The following is a 17,630-nucleotide window of genomic DNA, read 5'->3' as shown; positions in this document are numbered from 1 at the left end:
ACTAAATAGCTCTTATATTTAAGTCAGGCTAGCCCTATGTGTTTTGTTTCCTCTCTAACATTCTGAATTGAAGTCTCTGCAGCTCTTTGGGGGAGGAATTGTGCATGTATCTTTCTGGAAATCACAAGTGACCTAGTTTCTCTAGAATGAAACGTGACCACATTGTTTATAGTTTGTTTGTTTGTTACTAGGCAATCGAGGGGAAGACTCCTAGGATGCTGTGTCAGATGTCCTTTGTACCTTTAGTATATCTGCAGAGGGAAGAGTGTAAACACTGATCCGGAGAGCAGAGAAGGCTATAAGGAAATAAACAGTAAAGACAGAGAAGCAAGATGGCAGCGGTGGAAAGGGGACAGAGGAGGCCTTGGTGGTGCAGAGGAGAGAGCCTGCTCTCTGCCTATGAAGAGTAGAAGGCAGTAGTAGCATCCAGCTGGATTGTGTCCAGGCCCAGCAACAGCAGATCACACAGCACTTGACTCCTTCCAAATGGTGAGCTTCACAAATGTATGTTTCTATGATCTGGATATTGTAAACCCAACAGATAGATGCCATAAGCATTGCCTGGCAGAAACTGCCTTAATGTAAGATCTACTAGCCCTTGGGGGGGGGGTGTCTCACACTCCTGATGGCTATGTGCTCTTATCTGTAGGCTAAGCTGAGATTTAGACAAGGTTTTGAAGGGTACATTTTTTCCCCCTTAAGGGTTGACTTGGACTGTGTAAACTGTTTTCTTCTTGTTTCTTCATTCATTGCCACACATTTAATTTTTGTCACAAGATGCCTCTTCACTGGAAGTCCTGTGTGGATAGAGGACAAATCCAGATTGAAACTTCAGTATTACTGATGCCATGATGTCCCTCAGTGGCCATCTTATAATGGTTAATCCTTACTTCTCTGCAGTAGACACACACACACACACACACACACACACACACACACACACACACTATGCATGAGGGAGAGAGGGGGGTGGATTAGGAGAGAGGGAGAGAGAGGCAGAGATAGAGAGACAGAGACACACAGAGACAGAGTCAGAGACAGAGACATACAGAGACAGAGACAGAGACAGACTTCATAATATAAAAGGATCTTACAGATTTGTTATATTATTTCCCCTGATTCCCTCATTTCCTTTTTGTAAGATGAAAAAAAAAATGACTCTGGGAAATCAGAAGGATGCATTTGACCTTAACTGACCACTCCTGAAGAACATGTGCACCTGCCAGCTTTCAACATGTAACAAAACCCTTCAGTGTTATGTGTGTCAGTATGCTAACTGAAGCATGGTCCTCTCAGAGGCCCCCTCCCGTTGGGATGTCTTTAGGCTGTTATTGCTTTGTAGAAAGGATTGAGGACTGACTATAATCTGCGAGGAGAGAAATCAGAGAAGATGAGACGCCATTGTAGCCTTTAAAAGACAGAAATAATCCAATGAGGACAGCATAAACTTTACTTCAGGTTGGAGTTATCATTATTTTGTGAAGTTTCTATCTCTTTATTACTACCCCTAATAAATCATTAAGATTCAATGATGTTGCCTATCATTAACAATGGCCAGGAAAAAGTTTTTCATCTGTAAATAATTCTTAAAAATGGAATATTTGGGGGAATGATTCTTAGTGCTGGGCTCTTTGACGGTCACTGCTGAGGTCATGTATACCCATCAGAATGGAACTGATGGATTCCAGATGAATTCAATTCTGTCTCAGGCTCATAAGAGTGTTCAGGGTTTATGTTGAGCAAGAACTTTTTCATTTAAGAGTTAGCACAGCTACCTCCATGATTGAGGTATAGATACCAGGTGCTATCACTAAAATTTCAAAAGTGGTTGCTTCCATTTTACTGATAATTGGGACTATAATTCTTATCCCATGAAGTTGTTGTGAAGATAATACAAAAATATCCTAGCCAGCAGGCTGCAACTCAATTAAGCAGTTCAATTAAGCAGTTAAACCCGAAGTGCAGTTCCATGAGCACTTCTCTTGTGCTGTTTAAGCAGAAGTTAGCATTTGATGGTAAAGTACTTTAAGTATCTATGAAACCCAAGGTTATTAATGACTTCTTAATGTCTGATTACTTTCTTCACTACCATTTTCTAATCAACTATGGGAGAGAAATGTTGTCTGTCTACCTTAGTGGTTTTCAACTTTCCTAATGTTGTGGTCCTTTAATACAATGTTGCTACTTTATAACTGGAGTTTTGCCACTGGTACGACTTGTAATGTAAATATCTGGTATGCAACCTTAAAGAGGTTAAGACCCACAAGTTGAGAACTACTGGTCTATCTGATAGACCTCTTCTTTTCTTTTGATGTTTCCTGTGAAAGCTGACATTTATTTTGTATCTTGGGGACACGAATGCTGTAGTCTTCCTGCATGTCTCAGTGACACTGGCCTTATTCTTCATCAAAGCAAGCATGAGCTATCAGGAAAGTATTTATGAGGAGCCAAGAGGACAAGTCTTCAGTTATGCTCCACATAAGTTCCCAGGGGTTCTAGGGAGAGTGTGGTTCAGTTGAACACACTTAGTTACATAGGTGTTGATCCATTCTTCCTTGACTTTTCTTATCTGTTTTCCAAATTTTCTCATAGGACTGAGAAAGCTTCCCAAATATATTGCCTTCACCCAAGAGCTTGATTTGGTGTCTCACTTTGAGTAATTTTTAAAAGTTTATGATTTTTATGTTTTCTCTTTTAATTTTTAAATTTTTTGAAATTATAACAGTATATGGACTGAGTAGGTTGTATTTATGTGTTTAGGAATGCACATGTATATATATAATGTGTGTAGAAACAACTAAAGAAAAAAGTCATCAAAAGATCCTAGAGAGATGGAAATCAACGCAGCAATATGATAATACCACTTGAAAACAAAATCAGTGCATTTCTTTTTTTTTTTTTTCTTTCTTTCTTTTTTTATTTTTGGTGAGGGGAGGGTAAGAAGAAAAAAATCAAAAATAAACCAAAAGTCAGATAAATCCTAAATGGTGATTGAATAACACATCCCCACCTGGATTCAGATTGGTCTAACCAAGTAGAAAACAACGAGTAAAACACTTATTGAAATGCAAAGCGAGAAAATATAATTTCCATATTGTAGGATGGAAATGGTAAGTTAGAAGTTATTGTGAACTGCAGTCAATCATTTGATTGAAAGCTCAGCAGCGTGGCTTATGTCTGTATTTCTGGCATTTGGGCAGTTGTGGCAGGAGATTACTGTGAGTTGGAGGCCAGCCTTGGATACAAAGTGAGAATATATTTGTGTGTGTATGTGTGTGTGTGTGTATATATATATACACACATATATATATATATATGAATATGACTAATGAAAATAACCAAGATGCATTGATTCAACCCTGGGAAGATTCAATGCAGTAAATTAACACGATTAGAATCTGATGACACAGCGCTTGTGCCTTGGCGACTGCAAATGGAAATTCACACTCAGAGTATTGTTGACTTTGGACTGATTGAAGCAATGGTCATCAGTGAAATGGACGGCCCTGGAGGAACACATTGATTTATAAACAACCTGGGTTTTATTTTCAATGATTGAAAAATGAATTAATTTTTGAGTGCCATTGTTTATTAACTTTGATAATATTAATTTTGAGAGTCTTATCAAAAATCCATTCTGATTTAATACAGGGTATGAAAAGACCTGGATATGTAAAATTGTGTATAGCTGTAATAATTTGTTTTATGTAGAGGGGGTAGGTGTAATAGATACACTCTGCTGTGAGCTGCCTCGGGTGCTCAAAGTCCAAGGTGCACCCCTGTTAGTTTGTACCAACACTTACCATTCTTGCGCAAGTGAATGTCTTATTTGATGAACCTGATGTCCAAGTCTCTTTTCATCCAGCCATCTCCAAATACGTGTACTGTTTTGTTTCAGGATGTCTGAATAAAACAAACACTTACATTCTCAAAAGTGTGAAGAAAAACCCCCAAGTTTTCTCTCGAGGCATATTGTTTTTTAACTTGATTTTTCTAGGTGATCCTTGATGCTAGAGTCATATAAAATGGTCAGAATTATGAAATCATTAAATCATTGCAGCAGGATTTTGAAGGAGTTGCTTTCCTAAAAGAGAGAATAGTTTAGGCGTGAGAAGCTAAAGTGCACCTAAAAAAATTAACAGACACAATGTGAGTACTAATTTCGATTCCTGTGGAGGCTCTATTGGCATAATTTAGGTGCTGTAGGAAAAGTACAACAATGGTGACCCTGAGTGCTATATAACAGTAACTCAAGCGATTGTGGGGCCCAGAGCTGTTACTATTATTGAGTGAAATATTTAAAAAAATATTTTTCCAATCATCGGATAGAGTGGAATGATACCACAAATTCTACCCCTTTTCTTCTATACCACAGCAAGGAAACCCCCCTTGTCTCTAAATTTCACAAAAAATGCCTGTGGAATAATCCAATAGCATGTCTGAGATTGTGACCCAATCTTGTGTTTCACTGGTGTGTTTCTAGACCACACATCAAAGCCATTTCTACATCTAGACGAGTGTGTGGTTTCCTATCCCAAGGTTGCTCTGGGGAGAGACAGAGAGAGAGAAAATAGCTGGTTTCTCCTGAGGAAAGTACCACTGAGGAGTGGATTGGGTGGGGATGATGGATGGAGAAAGCAAGCATAGGACAACTTGAAGGCCACCCTGTTCATCTGGAATCCCTACTACTGGCCCCTGGCTCTCTCAAGTATGCCTCTTGTTGAGTGAATGGCTTTTGTTCTAGATGAACTGATGAGTTTCTGAGAAAGGACAGTGAATCATGGTGGTATGAAAAAGGAACCTTTGGTCACCCTGTGTGGAATGGATGCTGTCTGTTCGTGTATCATATTAATCGACCCGGGAGGATGGTTGCTAAGAGACCCGTTATTGACTGACAGATGAGGAAAGATCTTTACAGTATGCTTCCATGAGATGGCAGGGAAATTTTCGAGGGTCATGGGGGGAGATAGGCTGTGATGACTAGGTTGGGGAGATTTGCTGGTTATCAGTTTCCAAGTGGTGCATCATGGGAAATGACACAGGGACAGTTTGATGCCAGAACATTATATTCCTTAGTCAATGGAGCGCAAGGACTATTTTAAAAAATAACCTGGTAATTTTTCCATATCTCTTTATGCTCAGAAGGGATCTTAGGTTATATTCTATTAGGTAATTTTCTCTACCTTGTGAGATTATACAGTGATGGTTATGTTGGATCTGGGGCAAGGAAAGATGCTCTAAAACTTGGTTTTGATCATTAACTAGCAGGGGGACTGGTGAATGTTTGTTCAACCACATTAGAAACATTAAAAGCATCTATCTTAGAGTATTAGAAGAGTTAAAACGAGTTAAAAGATGAAATGACAGAAAGTCTGTACTCAACTTAATAACTGTTTCCCACAAAAATGCATTGCACTCGGATGGAGAGCCCAGCAAAGACAACACGTGGACCTGGCTGTTAAGGTGGACATGAAAACTATCTAGCTGTGTTGCTTCATGTGTACTCTGGGACAAGTTATTTAACTGTTATATTTGCAAACTGGGATCATAGTGACATTTACTTCATAATTCATTCTGAGAAGTAAAAAGTGTGTAATGCTTCATGCGGTGTCTGGCATGAAATAAATTCTTTTTCCTATACTTATATCTTGAACAATTGAGCCTTTCTCCCTTAAAAAAAATCTGTTCAAAAGAAGTACAACTGAGCAGTAAGTGCATGAAAAAAAATTCAACATTTTTAGCTATCAAAGAAATGCAAGTGGCAACAGTATTGAGTTTCTGTCTCATCCCAATCAGAACGGCCATCATCAACAGAAATGTGGCTGAGGATGTGGGGTGGGTAGAACCCTATGCACTGTTGCTAGGGATTGGTGCAGTCATAATGAGATCTATATGGAAGTTCTTTAGAAGGTCAAGTAGAACTACCATATGATTCAGATATTCCAATGTTGATTATGATTACCTGAAGTAACCAATAAGGCTGCATAGGACAGAGTTACCTGTGCACACGATTATCTGCACATACGTCTAACTGCATGCACATGCTTACCATGGGACTATTCACAAGCAAGTCCCAGTATCCTTCAGTATATCAATGGGTAAAGAAAGTGTGGTATACATAAAGAGAAGCTGAAAACCTTTTATCTTTCAAAACCATGACCACAAACTAGTTACTTATGCATTGACTCCTCAGTTCCCTCAGCTTCCATCTTGTTTCCCTCTATCCAGAGCAGTATTAAGAGTAGGAGCCAAAAACCACAGAAAATGTGCAGCAAAATCCAGGAGCTTGGAAGGCAAAAGAACAAAGCTGACATATGCACAACCTTCTTGTGTGTGTGTGTGTGTGTGTGTGTGTGTGTGTATGTGTCTGTCTGTCTGTCTGTCTGTCTGTCTGTCTCTGTGCCAGTGGTGTGTCTGCGTGTTGTGGCCTATGCAAAGAACAGAGGTTGACATCAGGCATCTTATTTTTGAGGCAGAGTCTCTCACTGAATCTGCAGCTCCCTGACTGACATTACTATGTTGATCAACCAGTGAGCTCCAGGGGTCTGGCTGTCTCTGCATCTCCAATGCTGGGATTACAAGTTCACATGGCCAACCATGCCTGGCTTTTACTGTGGTTTCAGGTCCTGTCCTCTTGCTTGTCTGGCTCACACTTTACTGATTCAGTTACCTCTATAGTGCCTATGTGCACACTCCATCTTGTTCTGGATGCTAGCTGACAGTTTCAGTTGTGGGATACAGGGCAAAATGAAAGTTAAGGATACCCAGGTTAGGACAGTGGGAACAGAGTGTAGTGTGATTCCAACCCTTGGTCTCTGTGACTGGCAAACACTACATGCCTATAAGATGGTCCAGTTGCCAATCCTGGGGCAGCAGATTACAAGATGGCTTCTATTTCTGATGTGAAGCCAGCTCGGTTATTCTTTACACCTTAAAGCCGAGGTGACAGAGGTGAGCCATGTTTACTTACTGCTGGCCACAAGCAACACTCTGCTCCTGGAAGCCTAAAGTCTGTAAATATGAGGTGTTAGAAGTAGCCCAACTCTAACTCCCTGGGGGTGAAGATTTTTGGGATGCTCCAAAGTTACTCTGTTCCCTTTCATGGATGCTAGGTTGCTTATCTCACAGCATCTCTGGTCTCAAAATTGTAGAATTTTGAGGCTGTTATGGGGATTAGAAGAGGGGAATGAGAATAGGGAAAATTCAAATGCCATAAAACTAGATGGCCTGACTCTTGGGAACCACAAAACCCTAAAGTCACTGAGAGACTTCAGTTAGTTTCCAGAGACCAGGGAAGGTTGATTTCAGCATCTTTCAACATTACATATTGCTTTTGTGGAGAGACAAAAATTTGATGGTTCTAATACTATTGTTCTGGAAGGTTCCCTTTCCAGAATACTTCAAAGCTCCCCCCACCCACGGTTATAGAAGAAAACTTAGACAGATCATAAGCATTCCCAGAAGTGAAAGAAGACCTATGGCATAAAGGTCACCACCACCTGGAACATCATTGTGCTGCCATTTGTTTTCTGCCTTTCCACAGCCTTTTGTTGATGTCTTTCTGACTGTAGTAGCCACATAGTGTGAGAACTATAAAGTAAGTTTGTCGAGGAGTATTGTGCTCAATGTCTGGTGTGACCATTATGCGAATCAAGGTCAGGGTGAGGAAGAAGATAATGATAACACAGCACTACTGTGCTACCCTTTGTATCCCGAGTGGACCTCCAGCTTCTGACACCCCATCACAGCCTTGTGCACTAGGATTACAGGTACTACTGTGCCTATCATAGTAGCTGAGTTAACCAGGTCGTAATCTCGTGCTCTATGAAAAACCATTAAGTATCTAATATTGTATTCTTTCCACCATCTTGGCACCTGCAAGGCCCACTGGGAACAGACTTCTTAAAAAAAAAAAAAAAAAAAAAAGAGCAAATATCTTCGGAAGGCTGTGAAGCATGTCCATTTTTGTTAGCCACAAGTGAGCTCTCTGGAACCAAAGAGAACACAATGGCTCTTCTCAACATTGAAGGCGTTTATGCTTGAGATGAAATTGAGTGCTACTTGGGCAAGAGATGTGCTTATGTGTATAAAGCAAAAATCAATGCAGTGACCCCTGGAGTCAAACCTAACAGAACCAGAGTGATGTAGGGAAAAGTACCTCTGCCCCACAGAAACAGTGGTATGGATCATGCCAAATTCCCAAGCAACCTTCCCGCAAAGGCCGTTGGACACAGAGTCTATGTGATGCTCTACTTGTCCTGGATTTAAACTAATGGAGAGTAAATAAATAAAAGTGGATTTGTGCTCTTGTAAAAAAAAAAATCTAATATTGGAGTTGGTCCTGTGCAGAAGGGAAAACCAGGTCACTGAAGTCAGATTCTCCTGAGATTTTCAGTTCTCCCATCTTCTGTTCGGGAGATATGATCGAAAGTACAATATTTAAATTTGAAAAGGGTGGCTCAAGTTCCTCATTCCTAGAACTAAAAACAGCAGGCAGGGAGCACCTCTCAGTGGAACATGAGCTGAGCAGACAGGAGAATGCACACAACACAGTGGATACCCAATGCTCTTCAGTTCTTCTGTTTCCTCCCTACATGGTACAGACTCTTTCTTCAAGGTAGAGTCAAAGGTCGGGTGAGAGAGCAGGGCTTCCGTAAGCAGACAATGCATGGTTTAAGTACGGAGTGCTACAAAACAGAGAAGAAAAACACCGCGTAGCCATCATGTGCTGTCTTTTTACTTCTTATGAGAAGACATTATTTACGTGTCAGTCATATATGCAATATATAGGATATCTAAATTAATACTCCATGTCAAGATCCATGAGTCTGTGCTCAATTTTGTAAGTTAGACAATTGCTCTGAAGAGACAACCATGACATCCTATTTGATTTGAAATAAACATGGGAAGGATTTCATTCTATATTGTACTATTCTGTTTGCTGTAACTATAGCACAACGCCTGGAGAAGGGTACTTGTCAGTGGAAAGGGTCTATTTAGCTCACGGTTTTGGAGGTTGAAAGTTCAGTATTAGGTAGACACATCTGTTTGGGCTTTGACGAGGGTTGCCTTGGCTACAATACATGTGAGAGGAGAGAAAGGAGACAGCAGCTCGAGGAGGACTGTAAAGTACAGAGTGTAAAGGCCACGCCTTCTCTCTTGAGTCTTCATAAAACTACATTCATCTCTTCTGAAGGACATGCCCAGTGATCTAACCACTTTCAATAGGCTCCACCTCTTAAAGGTCTACATCCAATCACTGTTAGACTGGGAATCGAGTTTCTAGCTCAGGAATCCCTACTCAAATAGTATCCAAATCGTAGCGTGTTTTTTTTTTTTTTTCTTCAAAATGCTGTGTCTTTCCTGGAGCGAATTTAACTCCATAACTTCCTCCAGGGTCAGTATAAAAGCATCAGTGTCCTGCTAACTTTTATTACCACTTACTGAGCATATTAGACAGAAGTAACAGTCTTGAGACTATTATCAATTTCTGTCTTGTACTTGTCCCCTTGATTCTTAAGGCACTGGGACCAGTACATACAAAAAATATTTGTAAAGTTTTATGCATGTTAAAGTGTAGCCATTATTTATAAATAATAAACTCTTATACAGTCACTAAATGCCAGATTAAGAGTGGTATAAAATGAATAACATTTTCCAAAGAGATGCGCTCTGAGCCGGGAGACCACAGGGGAAGAATGTGATGAACATTTTGTGAGCGTGGTTCCTCTAAGAGGCTATACACATTTTCCTTTCCTGGAATGGAGAAAGTTTGCAGGTGGAGGAAAGAGGCTTGCAACAAAGAGGAAATGCTATCTATAAAAATAGGCTTGCTTCTGAGGAATGTGGAACAAAATCTGAGACTGTGCGCTACAGCTAGTCCAGAATTATTGCATTTTCTTTCTGTGTAGGAATTTAGAACTTAAACTTTATGTAACTCAAGAAGGGCAGAAAGACAACACAACTTAGAAGAATAAAAGAAGGAGACTCTAGAAGAGGAGAAAGGTTAGAAAAGGATAAGGGGTGGAAGGAAAGATGTCAGGAAGGAATTCAGAAAAAATACGGGTAATTCCAGCACAAAGGGCAAGGCTGAGCACGTGGAAACAAAGCATGAGAGTAGGAAATTGAGACAGGACAGGCAGTGCATCAATCAGGAGCAATAGAAGATTAAGGGCAGGTGATGGTGAACATGCTGGGCTTTGAGGTGATGGTTTAGGACAGGGAGCTTAATTTCTGTAACTGAAGGAAAACTGTTGAACAATGAGCTGCAGTGGCTGACAGAGAAAGTGGCCCTTTGACTCTTGGACAGCTCAAGAAAAATTATACGTTTTCTTGCTTAGTTGTCTACATATGACAGAGCTATCTAAGGGAGGAGGCTGAGGATACCCAGTCTTGACCCCTGTTACAGTACCACTGGGATCTCTGTCTTACCTAAGGATGTGAGTGTTTTCTTCCTGTGTTCTGTAGCATGCATGCATGCAATTGTTACCTTTCTTCTACCTGTCCTGTACAGCTGGGTACTTGAGGGAGAGAGTATCCTATGAGAAAATGGTATATAATCTATAGATTGACATATAGCACCTGAGGATAATTTACACAGAGGGAAGAGAATGACAGAGAGGCCACCTGGGTGGGGTTGGGGGGGGGAATGAGAAAGCACAATCTGAAGAGCCAGGAAATAGCTTTGTCTGGGTTGTCACCTTCCTCCTCCTCCTCCTTCCTTCTCTTCCTCCTCCTTTCTACTCTTCCTCCTCTTCCTCCTTCATCCTCCTCCTCTTCTTCCTCCTCCTTTCTCTTCCTTTCTCCTCCTCTTCCTTCTCCTTTCTCTTCCTTCCTCCTCCTCCTCCTCCTTCTCCTTCCTCCTCTTCCTCCTCTTTCTCCTTCATCCTCCTCCTCCTCTTCCTCCTCCTTTCTCTTCCTTCCTCCTCCTCTTCCTCCTCCTTTCTCTTCCTTCCTCCTCCTCTTCCTCCTCCTTTCTCTTCCTTCCTCCTCCTCCTCCTTCTCCTTCCTCCTCTTCCTCCTCTTTCTCCTCCTCCTCCTGGTTTGTTTGGGTTTTTCATTTTTTGTTTGTTTGTTTGTTTTTCCAGTCAGGATTTCTCTGTGTATCCCTGACAGTCTTACAGTCATGAAACTTTCTCTGTAGACCAGGTTTGTCTCAAATTAACAGAGACCTGCCTGCCTCTGCCCCCTGAGTGCTGGGGTTAAAAGCATCACCACCACCTTTGAGAAAAAAACTTCCTTTTTTAAAAAATATTTTTATTACATATTTTCCTCAATTACATTTCCAATGCTATCCCGAAAGTCCCCCATACCCCCCCCTCCTTCCCTACCCACCCATTCCCATTCTTTTGGCCCTGGAAAAAAACTTCTTAAAATCCATTCTTGGGTTCTGTTTCTTCCCACATTTCCCCCAAATATTATGAAATACTTAAGTTTTTAAATGACTTACTATGTCTCTTACCCATTCCAGGAAGGAGCAACGTTACTAATGCCACTTAGGTTTTCGATGAACACATATGGACTCCTGGTAATAAAATATGAAAATAGAATCTCTTTCCCCTCCTGAAATTTGTGTCTCTTTCTTTATACAGTGAAGGAATTTGGGGGCTGGGAAGAGATTGTGGTGATAAAGGAAGGAAGGTATCCAACGAGGATGCCCCATTATCCCATATTACCATACAGTCTGGGTTAAAACATCTCTGATCTGGCAAAATTGTAAATAGCAGCTTCTGCTCCACAGCCCACAGGGCCCTGTGTTTGGATGAGGTGTCCACACTAAGAACACCCGTGACCAGATCAACCGAGAGCAGAAATGAAAATACTACAGTGACAGCAGTCGTGACCAATCCTTGTTGGGCTCTTCTCAGGTAAGACATGCTTCCTTGAGTGACATATCTGCTCTGTACTCGCCCCTATTCACTACTTCATTGGAGAGAGCAGCATCCGTCTGTCCGTTCGTCCCTCTGTGTTCATATGTCTGTAGTGTTCATCTCCTTTACATCATTCCCTTTGGTTTGCAGTGCTTTCCTGTTAACTGAAGTGGTTATGGCTACCATGGGTGTTTAGTTAAATGAGGTTAAGTATTTTGCAGAGAAACTTAGCTTAGAGGTTGTCCCCCAGGGGTACTCAATGTGGTGCCTACGTGGAGTACCTAAGGTGCAGACGAGGTGTGACTTTTGTGTTCTCTGCTGGCCTCTCCCTCCCAAGTTTCAGCTGAGTGGGGACCGGACTGTAACAGATTTGGTTTTGGGTGGCATTTGTTACTTGTTGCTGGATCACTGTTTCTATGGGGGAAGTGTCAAGCTAAAGACTGCAGGGGTAGCAGACCGTGCCCCCTTTGACATTATTACTCATTCCTTGAGTGGAGAACGTCATCTGGTGTCAGTTCCCCCATTTTCAATGTATTGAAGTTGGCTACATCTTTGCTGTTAGTCAAGTAGAAAGTAGAGACTTCACCAACTCCAGGATGGGGGTGGTGGGGGGGGTGGGTTTCCTGTTCTCTTTCTTTTCAGTATTTGTTTTGTGACGTGAGACCTGCCTGATGCTTCAAACAGCCAGGCCGAATTGTTTTTGTCCCAGCTTCATGGTGAAAGATCTTTTATTTGAAATGTTTGAGACTCTTACAGGACCTTTGGGCCCCAGAAGAGTGCATTGACATAAAGATGTGTTGGTTTCAGTTTCTGCCTGTTATCCCGTGACATTAAGGCCCAGGGTAAACCATCTCAGTTTTGTTTTTATGGGTCCCAGGGTCTCCTTGTCTTTCTCCCAGCACTTTCATGCGTGAGACCATTTTCCATCTGCATTTTATTTGATCTTCTATGTTAGCTTGGTGTTTTGGTTAGAATTGGGAGGGATCTTTCATTTCGTTTCCAAGAGTGGTGGCATGTCTCATCACAGACTCAGGTTTCCCACAGCCCGTGATGTCAGGTAGTAAATGGTCTCTTAGCCTGTGACTGTGAAGTTACAGTTAACTGGTACAAACATGGTTGCAGTTTGGTTTTTTAAAATTTTTCTTCTGCTAGTCACTTAAAACACCTATGCACTCTTGAGTATTGCACATGCCAGCCCTATGTGTGGGATACTGCGGACTAAGTCCTCTCACACACAATGGCAAACACCAGCTTCCTTTTTGTTGTGTGGCATGCCTTGGGTCTAGCATGCTTAAGAACACATTCGGGGAAAGGCTGTTTAGGATAAAGACTTAATTCATGATTTGAAAAAAAAAATCTAGAGAGAGGTTCTGCTGTCTCTTTGTATTATGCTCACAGGGGCATCGTGGCTCATTTACATGCTATCTGGGACAGGTCTGCTCAGCAAGGCATGGTCAAAAGCCAATGTAGGTCAACCGAGTCCATGCCCGAGTCTACACTGTGACCCATTGCATTCACCATCCTCGTGTCTGAGAACAGGTCTGAGTTGCTATCAGACTCAGTCATACCTGGCACCTAGTAGGGTCATGTCACCTGGTATCCTGTTCTCCTCCAGTTCTTCAAGCCTTGCTCAACTGTTTCTTCTCAGTGAAGCTCATGACAATGGCAGTATCTAAAAATTGAACACAGCAACCTCCACACTCCCAACAGCCCAGGCCCTTCCCTCCACAGAGTTTATCTTTTGTATAGATTTACTGCTTAGGTAACTATTTGTTTTGTTTCTTTCCCTTAAGTTCACAAAGGCAAAGACTTTAAAAAAAATTAATCGTTGCATCCCAAAGGCCAATAAATGATCTGGCACAGAATAGATGCTTGCTGCATGAATGTCATTGATTGAACAAACATGCGCGTCCATCACACTAATGATTTTATAATTAAGGGCAGCACACTCGGGTGTTCTGAAATAGCTTATGGTGACAGTTGTAGGGTTGTCAGTCTGAGCCCAGATCTTGACGAGTTGTCTTCGTCACCGTCATCACCTAATTCTTCTGGGGGTTTTCAAGGGATGTTTCCTGTGTACTTGCAAAAAAATTCCCACTCTCTTCAGGAAGCGGGATGGGTACCTGGTGAGTCCTTAGATGGCAGAGTTGGGTTCATTCAGTGTGGAGACCTCTGTGTTCCTGATGATATGCAGATTCAGACAGGCCCAGACAGGTGCCATCTCTACCTTTTCTCTTGCTCGGTGTGTCACCCATCTCTAGTGCTGTTTACAGCTCCATGTACCACGGGAATGGGGATGTCTTGGTTGTTTTCAACCTCTTTGTTTTATCACTCATGCTGTGTGTGTAAATCCCTAAAGCAGTTCGTGTCTTTGCTTTTGGAATCTGAGTGATGAGCACAGAAGCTGTAGTATGTAGAAAAGCATGTCATTGTCCCAGTTACAAGCTCTTCACTGATGTCAAGCCTAACAGTTTCTAGGCTGCAGTCGAGAATTAATTTTCCTAAGAGTTTACGAATTCCCCGAGAGAATTCAGTGGGCAAGAGAGACTGTAGGTGAGAAACAGGAGTCCCCATAGTTGGGGTACCTGGCAGGGCTCCCCTGTGTGCCAGGCTCTGAGTAGCTAGCCAATGAGATTGAATGAGTACCTGCTTTGTTCTCTGTGTTCTCTTAGTATCTTCTCCCTGTAGCTTTTAGGAGTCAGGCAAGGAGAGATTCTTTGGTCTAAAGGAACTTTCTCAGCTAGTCTAAGCTGAAGGGATGGAGGAGACCCTACAAACATCACTCAGCACAAAATTTGAATAAGCCAATGATAGTGAGGGTTGTATCTGGTTCACCGATGTAATCCATACTCAAGTTAAAAGGCTGGCTCATAGCTGGGCACAGTGCTTCATGTCTGTAATCCTAGCTGAAGCAGGAGGAGGCTCCTAAGATGTTTGAGGACAATTTGAACTGCATAACAAAATCCAGGTCAACCTAGACTCAAAGTGATAGCCTGTCTCAAAAAACAAAAACCAAAACCAAAACCAAACCAAACCAAACCAAACCAAACCAAACCAAACCAAACCAACCAAACAAAAAACCCAATGTAACAAAAGAGCATGGCTCTGTTGAGCCAACAGTCTTAGATAAACCAGTCTCTAAACCTAGCTCTGACATCCCAGTGGTTCTGGTCAGCTTGCTTAGATTCTTGCTTCCCACCTGGAAGTAACAATCTATCTGCACACATTGTCATGGGCACATAGTGGGTAAGACAGCAACATTCTGACTTCCTTAGCATCCACCAAGTACCATCCTTCCTCATTGCTGGGTCAATTTGCAGAGCCCGAAGTTGTGACTTGAGATCCAGAGAGCTTTGCGCTATCCTTCTTAGAGAACACATTACATGTCAGGGGTGGGGAGGGAGTGAGCTGTAGGGAATGCAAGGAGTTCAGAGATTCCAAACTCCCCCCAAGGCTGTTCACTCAACCCTTATTTCAGATAGTTCCCTCACCCTTAACTCCAGAGACACTGGCACCTCCAGGGATGGTCTCCAGACAATGATCCTGAGAATGTTGAAGATTCGATGGCATTGAGTTAATTCTCAGATGTGCCCACTGGCCAAGCAAGATTTGGTTCTCTCAGATATCCAGTTACCTAGAGTTGTCTGTTTTGTCCAGGCTTTTTTGTTAAGTTGCTTCGGCCTTTTTCTTTTTCTCTTCTGTTCTACCATTCTGAGGATTTGTTACTGAAGGCATCCTTCACTGTACACACAGTTTTAAGGAGTGAAAGAGATGAACATACGAAATTTGCCACCTCATCCTGGACCCTTTAAGGAAGTCAGATCTTTTTTCTCTAGCACCTTCTTGATATTTTCCCAGGAGACTCAGCTGTTGGTTGGGAGGGGGGGGGGAAGAGGGGAAGGGATGGCATTTTCAACCTGTTTTAAAGGAGTTATACCTGATCATTTAATCTGTCACTTTAAGTAATGCCCGTCTCTCTAGGAAATAAAATTAGATTAATGTTCTCTGACCACTTCTCTCTGCTTCTGTGTTTCTACTTTATATAATACACATACATCTTGATAGGCAGGTTTGAGTGAAGGACTTTGGGTCCATGTTCCCTAGAATCATGTGATGTTTGTGGTTTTCTGGCTGCTGTTTGCCTTGCTGGCAAAGTAAGTTTAAGTGTAGCTGGTACCTTGATCTGAATTACAATCTGTTAATATGACTTTCATTGGCTACAATCTCTGGGTTCTCTATCATTTTCTCCAGTGAATCCACTTGTCTACAGGTCTACCTCAGCCTCTGAAGTAATGTTATTGCTAATGTGAAATCAGTGGGTGGTGTATTGGATTTTGACTCCTCCTTGATATTCCAAGGGAAGGGGAGGTTGCTTTAGAAGCAGAACTGGAGAAATTCTCTCCACACTGAATGTCCTAATTGTGTGGGTCACACACTGTATGGATACGAGTATTCTGCAGATAGCTCAGCAGGGAGGAGGCTACAGGCAGGCTGTGCTGTCCTTCATGTTACTCTCTATGTATCTCCTCTCCTGTGGACAGAAGCCCGGAATGCAAGCGACTGGAACCCACACAATAACAGTATTGCTTTCCTGCTGTCCCAACATTTCCTCCTTTGTAAAAACTGAGAGAATGGATATTTCCTTCAACTTCCAGGGTCATATCTACTGGTGCTCTTGGAGCAGAAAGCCCAAATGGCTGTTTACCCTTATGCCCAGACTCTGCATTCCCATTTCTGAGAATGAGACCCTTGGCGAGGATATAATAGAATTTGGAAGACTATCTTTCCATACAAAACAACAGTATTTTAAAAATGTATCTGTTTGTATTTCAGAGGTTGGATATTAGATAATTTTCTCTTTGCATTCTTTTTAATAAAATATCTTCGTTTTCTATGGCCCCCATAAAAATATGGACACACGTGTCTGATGTATTCAAAAGAGTAAGTCCAAAGGTTTCCAAATGCTATTTGACTCAGCCCTGATGAAATAACATGGATATAGTTTGAAAAGAATTAAAAAGCTGTATCCCATGATGCACTTAGACAATGTATTGGAGTAGAGATTCTATCGACAGAAGCTGAGACAACCACAGGGTTCAGAGTGGAAGTGAACTGTCTGAGTATTAGCCCCGTGAAAGAGGATCATTATTTAACAATCTCCATCTATATAATGAACTTTAGACATTTTCACCCCTCACTCCCCTCTCCTGTCTCCCCTCCTAACAAGACCTTTCTAAGCAAACACTTCACATCTGATTCTCATATGTGGCCATTGAATTTAATTAGGGGTCCGTGCCTCTGCATGGATGGGAGATTGTTTAATGGAGCTTGTCAGCATTACCCTACTGAGGGAATGGCGTCCCCTCCTCCAGTGACTATTAACTGCCAAGATAAACATCTCGCAGTGAGTCAGAAGTACCGAGGCTTTGTCATGCTCCAAAGACATCCAGAACACTTAACTAATTATATACCTACCTACATGCATAGGTGCATAGGTACGTATGTCCATACATACTTATGTATACTCACCTGATATTTTAGTAAAACATTTAAAAGCATTGAAAGTATTAAAACATTAAGACACACTAATGCTGCATCTTGTGGAATTTTGAGTGGTTTTTATTTCTCTCTCTCCACAAAGAAATCCATACATTTTCCTTAATTACATCTATTACTTTTCAGAAAGAAAAGAAAACAACAACAAAACAACCAAGGGAGAAAAGTCAAACGGTAAAGGCATTAAAGTGTTGATTTTCTCAA

At 41.7% G+C, this 17,630-nt stretch overlaps 1 long non-coding RNA gene across 1 annotated transcript in view; it reads left to right on the top strand.

Annotated features, from left to right (window-relative positions):
• Positions 1-337: 337 nt before the first annotated feature.
• LOC147006181 (uncharacterized) overlaps positions 338-17,630 on the top strand; it is a 102,442-nt gene continuing 85,149 nt past the window's right edge. Inside the window, exons 1-2 of the long non-coding RNA XR_015046550.1 lie at positions 338-489; positions 11,741-11,867. This is a non-coding gene — a long non-coding RNA (uncharacterized LOC147006181). The remainder of the gene's footprint in view (positions 490-11,740; positions 11,868-17,630) is intronic.

The sequence above is a fragment of the Mus caroli genome, unplaced genomic scaffold (genome assembly GCF_978045245.1).
Source record: "Mus caroli unplaced genomic scaffold, Mus_caroli_1 scaffold_1, whole genome shotgun sequence".
Taxonomy (NCBI): Eukaryota; Metazoa; Chordata; class Mammalia; order Rodentia; family Muridae; genus Mus; species Mus caroli.
This window is presented reverse-complemented; position numbering and strand designations above follow the sequence as displayed.